This window comes from Pyrgilauda ruficollis, unplaced genomic scaffold, assembly GCF_017590135.1.
Source record: "Pyrgilauda ruficollis isolate IOZ18807 unplaced genomic scaffold, ASM1759013v1 scaffold107, whole genome shotgun sequence".
NCBI classification, from domain to species: Eukaryota; Metazoa; Chordata; class Aves; order Passeriformes; family Passeridae; genus Pyrgilauda; species Pyrgilauda ruficollis.
The window spans coordinates 1,747,407-1,753,393 of NW_024508877.1; the positions used below are offsets into that span (position 1 = coordinate 1,747,407).

Below are 5,987 nucleotides of genomic sequence, written 5' to 3' on the forward strand. Positions count from 1 at the left end.
ATGGGTTCCTCAAAGCTTTGAGTAACAGCTGTTCATGAGTTCATTGCTCCTCTGGTATCCATGGACATATTTAAACACCAATATCTCTAAGTTTATTGCAAAATAATGCTGCTGTTTGACAGCCTGCACCTAAGACTAAAGAACAAACAGAATTAGAGGACTTTGGCAAAAGGCCAGACCTTTTGCCAAATAAATGCTGTTATATTTAGTCTTCCTAAGTAGGAAGGGGGAGACCAGTGAGAAGGTGGTTATGGATTCAAGTGACTGGAGCAGGGATGCAGGACTTGGGCCAGAGCTGCTGGTGGCCAGTGCCCTGGCAGGGCAGGAGCTCGGTGCTCCTGAATGGGCTGGGCAGGGGGGAAGGAGGAGTTTGACCGCTGGGTCAGGGAGCAGCTTTGGCAGAGAAATTGAGGTCATGGCTGCCAGCCCTGCCGGGTGCCAGCCCTGCCGGTCCCGGGCTGTTCCCTCCAGGCTCGGGAGGGGAGCAGGATGTTTGCAGTGCCCTGGCTGCTGCAGGCGAGCTAAAATTAGTGGGACAAGTGTTAGGGAGTTGCACTGGCTGCACTTGGTATCGATGGCAGCACAGCAACTGCTGAGTCAAATGTGGCTGGAGCCCAACTGCTTCTGCCGCACAGCTGAGCTGGAGGAAGGGCGATGGCATTTTGGAGCTGCCTTCCCAAAGCAGTCTCTAATCTAGGGAAAGAGACTGGGAGGGATGGTGCTGTCTGGGGTCTGGCCTGCTTGTATCTCCTGCCTGATCCCACAGCACTGGGCTGCCCAGAACTGCCAGCAGCTGCTTCCTCCAGCAGCAGTGTGGGACCAAAGGCAGGGCAAGGGCTCCAGCCCACCCTGCCCTGGGTAAGTCTGGGGTGCAGCAAAGGGGGGTTTTCCCCGTCTTTCCTTGGTGGCCAAGTGCAGCTGGGCAACCTTGCCTCTGCCATCAGTGGAACAGGGCCTAGAGAGTGAAATTGCTGCAGGCAAGTCCTGCCAAAGTGACAATGTAGGGGAAGGGAGAAACATTTTGTTGAGTCTCACAAAGATAGGAGAGGAGCCTGCCTGTGGCTGTGTGGGCAGGACCCCAGAGCAGCTGGGAAGGTGTGAGACCTGAGCCTCAGGGGCTGCTGGGGGCTGGCACCACCTCTCCCCTGTTGCCTTTCCCCAGCTTCAGCTGCTTCTGGACTGTGACAGGCACGCAAGAACTGAGCTACACCTGCAGGGCAGCACTGGACGTCTGTAAACAAGACCTCAAGAGAGTGAAGGCAGCTCTGGGGAAGTCTGTGTTTTGAAGCGGGTAAATGAGGTGCTGCTGCTGTGAGGGCTCAGCTGCTGGTGCAGTCTTGTACATACTGATGGGCTCCAGCCTGCAGAAACATTTTTGCTCTCCTTGACAATCAGGTTCCAAAGCTGTTGGCAGTGGAACAGCAGCTGAAAAGGGCTTGGAGCAGCTGCTGGGAGTTCAACCAGTGTCAAACCCTAAGCCAGGGCAGAGGAATGCCATGGTAGTTCTTGTGCTGCTCAGAGGCTGGGGGAGGCCTAGGTGACAACTGCGTCTCACAGGGTGCAAGAGCTGGTAACAGAGAAAGAAAAATGGTTCTCAGGGTAGAAACAGACCTCTTTTTTCTTGTGGATACTGAAAGAATAAGTGCCTCTTGCCTGTTGTGTGCTTCGCATTTACCCACCTCCTCTGCTGCACGGGGACAGGGTGATCAGAAGGGTAAGTCTGGGGCAGGAGCCTTCCCTCAGGAGCTCTCACCCCTGCCCTTCCTCCCAGTGGAGCCCATGGACCTCGTGAGCAAAGCGAGAGGGCAGAGCTGCAGCTGTGCTCTGTCCTTACCAATCCCAGTGCTCTCAGGTACTCGGAGCACCACGCCAGGAGACACCAAAGGCAGAACAGGCGGCTCATGGCAGCAGTGAGGGTGTGGTCCCGGCTCCCATCCCTGCTGTGGGTGCCTGGGAGCTCTGGGCACACGGGTGAACTCACTGCTGTCACACCCAGCTGCTGCTCTTACCCTCCCAGCTTGGCTGCTGTTGCAGGAGCAGGTGGAAAGGGACAGGCTGTAAAAGTAAAACTGCTCCTGGAGCCTTTGAAAAACTACTCCTGGAGCTTTTGAAAATGCAGACGAACACCAGTTATGATCAGATCTTTATTAGGTGGAGGAAGGGCTGTAAAGAAATGAAACTCCTAGAACATTCACCGCACTGGTGCAGGACACGAAGGACCAGGAGATGCCTCCAAGGTTTTTGTTTTAAAAAAAGTGGGGAGGGACAGATGAAGTTTCCATCCAGTAGCTCTGGCTTTCGTGGGAAGGTGGCTCAGGGTAAAAAGAGGTACAAGACACAGCTTATACTTTAATTTAAGAAACCGCTACATAGTTTTTGCCTCTAATGATGCCAAGGAGGTTCCAGGACACACTGAGCCATCCAAAGTCTCTTGCTAGAGAAAAACGCCACCAACAAAAAACCTTTGCACAAACAAAAACCAAAACCCTGTCCTTTTTATTATTATTAAAAAATTGAAAAATTAAAAGTTGAGACTGCAGCTCAAGGCCACAGCGATGAAACTGCCCACAAGAGCTTGTCTTCCACAGCAAGAGGGTGGGAGGGAGGAAATGAAAGAAAGGGGAAGGCCCACAGAGCTTTTTTATTTTCTTTCTTTTATTTTCCCCCTCTAAAATAACAGTTATATTGGGGGTTGGGGGATACAATCAAACCAACAGGACACATCTTGATTTAGGTTTTTGGAAGGGCAGGTCTCCTTATTTGTCTGAATTTAGAACTGCATTAAATAAATGGGCTCCAGCTCCAAAAAAAAAAGGGTGCAATTTGTCTTTGTCTGACAGAGTTGCAAAACCCACAGAACTTAAAATGACAAAACAAAGAATGATGCCCTGGTGCAGATGGAAAATGAATAATTAGTTTTCCTACAAAGAAAATAAAACAGGCTTCAAGATGCAGAAAACCACATTTAGGCTCTATTACATTTACAAATACATACATAAATATATTACATATAACAGCAACTCAAAGAGGAAGCAGGCGAGTCACACAGAGGATGGCTGGCTGGCTGCAGTTCTCCCCGCACAGACGTTTGGCTGAGCAGTTACTTTTCCTAATAATTCCAAGAATGGGCTTCAGCTTTTGTTTTCTTTCTTCTCTTTCCTTTGCTTTTGTTTTCTTTTTTTTTTTTTTTCCTTCCTCCTTTCATTCTCTCCCCCCTCCCCGGTTTCAGGTTTAGTTTGTCCAGTATGGAGAAGTGCCATAGGCGGTTTTGGTAGCCTGAGACTTTTGCTGCATGGTGCTGGGTTGGTTGCGTTGGCCAGATCCACCCTAGAAAAGGGAAACAAAGGAGACAGGAGCATCAGCTGCCCCAGCACCAACATTCCCAAGAATACAAGCACACCCCACCATCGCCAGGGACAGCCCTGACACCCACCAGTGCAGCAATGCTCCCCCCTGAACAGATCTGTTTCTGCTCTGCACCATCTCTACATCCCCCAGTCCAGGCCAAGCAACCATGGGCACATCAAGCAGGAGTTTGGGGATGCACCATCCCACTGCCTCCCAAGCACATCAGGCTCAAACACAAGGGAAGTGAGGAGCAGGGCCAGGCACAGCAAAGGAGCTTTCCCAAGGTGAGCCAGACAAGGATGTGAGACATTTGGAGCGCAAAATCATGTCCTATTACTGGACTCTAAAGCTGAGCACTGTTTTTTTCAGAGAATATTTAGTGTTAGGAAAGTAAACATGTGCAGGTGAAACAACTGACATGCAACCTGCAGGGAATGTTTGATTTTTCCCCAGAATCACAGCACAAGTGCTCACATCTTGCCCTCCTGCCCCCCTGACAGGGGACAGCAGCACCTGCTCAGCTTCACACCCCACAAACCTCCCCAGACCACAGCAGGATGGGCTCTTCACACAATCACAGCCTGGCTGAGGCTGGCAGGGATCTCTCGTATCTTGTCCAACCCCTTTGCTCAAGCAGGATCACCTAAGAGCCAGCTGCCCAGCATCATTCCCAGACAACTTCAAGGATGGAGACTCCACCAGCTTCCTGGGCAGTGTATGGTCATCATTCCAGCAAAAACATTTTCTCTGATATTCAGAGGGAACCTCTTGTGTTTCAGTTTGTGCCCCCTGTTCCTGTCACTGGACACCACTGGAAAGAACCTGGCTCCATCCTCTTTATATCTTCCTTTTCTGCACATTGATGAGATCCCCCCTCAGTGCTCTCCAGGCTGAAGTGTCCCAGCTCCCCCAGCCTTTCCTCACAGGAGACAGGATCCAGCCCCTCCATCAGTCCTTCACTGGACACTCTCCAGCCATCCATGTCTCTCCCAGCGTGGGGAGCCAAGCTCCGGACGCGATGCTGCAGCTGTGGCCTCGCCGGGGCTGAGCAGAGGGCAGGGAGCAGTTCCCCTCACCTGCTGGCAGTGCTGAGCCTGGTGCAGCTCAGGATCCCATTGTCCTTTTTTGCTGGAAGGGCACATTGCTGCATCATGGTCAGTTTGTGCTCAGCAGGCCCCCCAGGGCCTTTTCTGCTGAGCTGCTTTCCAGCAGGTGGTTCCTGACTTATATTGGTGCACAGGGCTGTTTTCTCCCCAGGAACAGAAGTGGCATTTCCCCTTGCTGAACTTCAGCTTCCCTCCCCAAGCTGGTCAACAGCCACTGCTGCCAAGGCCCTTTCCCAGTAAGCAAAGCAAGCAGCAGAAGGAAACAAACACCCAAGACCCTGCTGGGAAGCGGGAACAATGTGCTCTTGGGGATGCTGCAGAGGCAGAAGGGGCTGACTCACCTGCCCATCCTGCTGAAGGTGGTGATGCAGCATCTGGGAATGAGGCTGCTGATGTGCAGGGAGGATATGGAGAAACGGGGCTGAATAACCTGGGGCAGCACCAGGGTTCAGGGGCCCAGTGGATCCGAGAGCAGAAGGCAGGCTGAAGGGAGGTGGGGTGCCAGCATGGAATCCCTGCTTGTCAAACGTCTGCACAGGGGGCAATGGGCACAGTGTCAGAGACTGGTGTGAGTAGACCCAGCCAGACCAGAACAAGAGTGGCCCAAACACACATCACCTGAACCTTTCACCTACCCCACGAGGAAGCCAAGTCACACTGAATACCTGCAAGCACACCAGAGGATGAGTTTCAGCTCCTGTTCTCACCCATATTTGTGCACTAATGGCTCTTGAAATTTTTATTTTCACAGACATTGTGGGGTTTTTTTTCCCTGACCTATTTCCATTCAGAGGGACATGAGATTGCAGCAGCTGCCTAATCAATCCTTCCCCCAGTGAGTGGGCTCAGCCTAGAATTACTCAACCTATCTAGGGCAGCCCAACAAAAACACAGGAAGTTGCAGTAATGTTTTCCTCCTGCTGGCCAAAGCCTGACCCCTAAGCATGGAGCTGACAGCTGGCTTCCTACCTGTAAGCATGGATTGCAGCCAGACACTTATTTCCCCTGCTGAGGGTGCAGAGAGGAACAAACAGGAGCTGGACAAAAGCCCACTGCACAGCACAGCTTGTCAAAGCACTTTCTGCTTTGCTTGGGAAGCTACACACTGAGCAATGACCACGGAAAAGAGCTTGGGACAGAGACCCTTGGGTGTTAGAGGCAGTCACTACTGCCTGTCCCTCTGAGGGAAAGCAAACAGCCTCTCAACTCACCTGCTTTGGGGGCTATTTGGACTAAAAATGCTAACACCCATAACTTCATTTGCACCCAGGACACTGCTGGCATGGTGTAGCATGGGCAGTGTGCAGCACAGGGAGCACTGAGCCTCTGCCAGCAGCTGCTGTCAGGAGCTGACACCGCAGAAACAGTGGGACAGAGGATGAGACTTCACTCCAGCAGCAAACAGAGCCAGTGTTAGAGATGTCATGGCCTGCTGACCCTGAGACTGGCCAGCCTGGGAGAAGGAGTCATCAGCCTTGGGCCCTGAGGGAGGAGGGTCCAACACTCCTCACCTGAGTCTTGTTATAGACTGAG

General features: G+C 52.0%; 1 long non-coding RNA gene across 3 annotated transcripts; it reads right to left on the reverse strand.

The window, feature by feature from the left end:
• Window positions 1–2,131: 2,131 nt before the first annotated feature.
• Window positions 2,132–5,987, reverse strand: LOC121356057. Of its 3 annotated transcripts, XR_005955502.1 has the most exons (4): window positions 5,966–5,987; window positions 5,090–5,119; window positions 4,796–4,984; window positions 2,132–3,327 (listed from the first exon to the last, which is right to left on the reverse strand). It is a non-coding gene; the product is annotated as an uncharacterized LOC121356057 (long non-coding RNA). The 3 variants fall into 3 exon arrangements; XR_005955500.1 differs by lacking the exon at window positions 5,090–5,119; XR_005955499.1 differs by lacking the exon at window positions 5,966–5,987 and having other exon boundaries at window positions 4,796–5,659.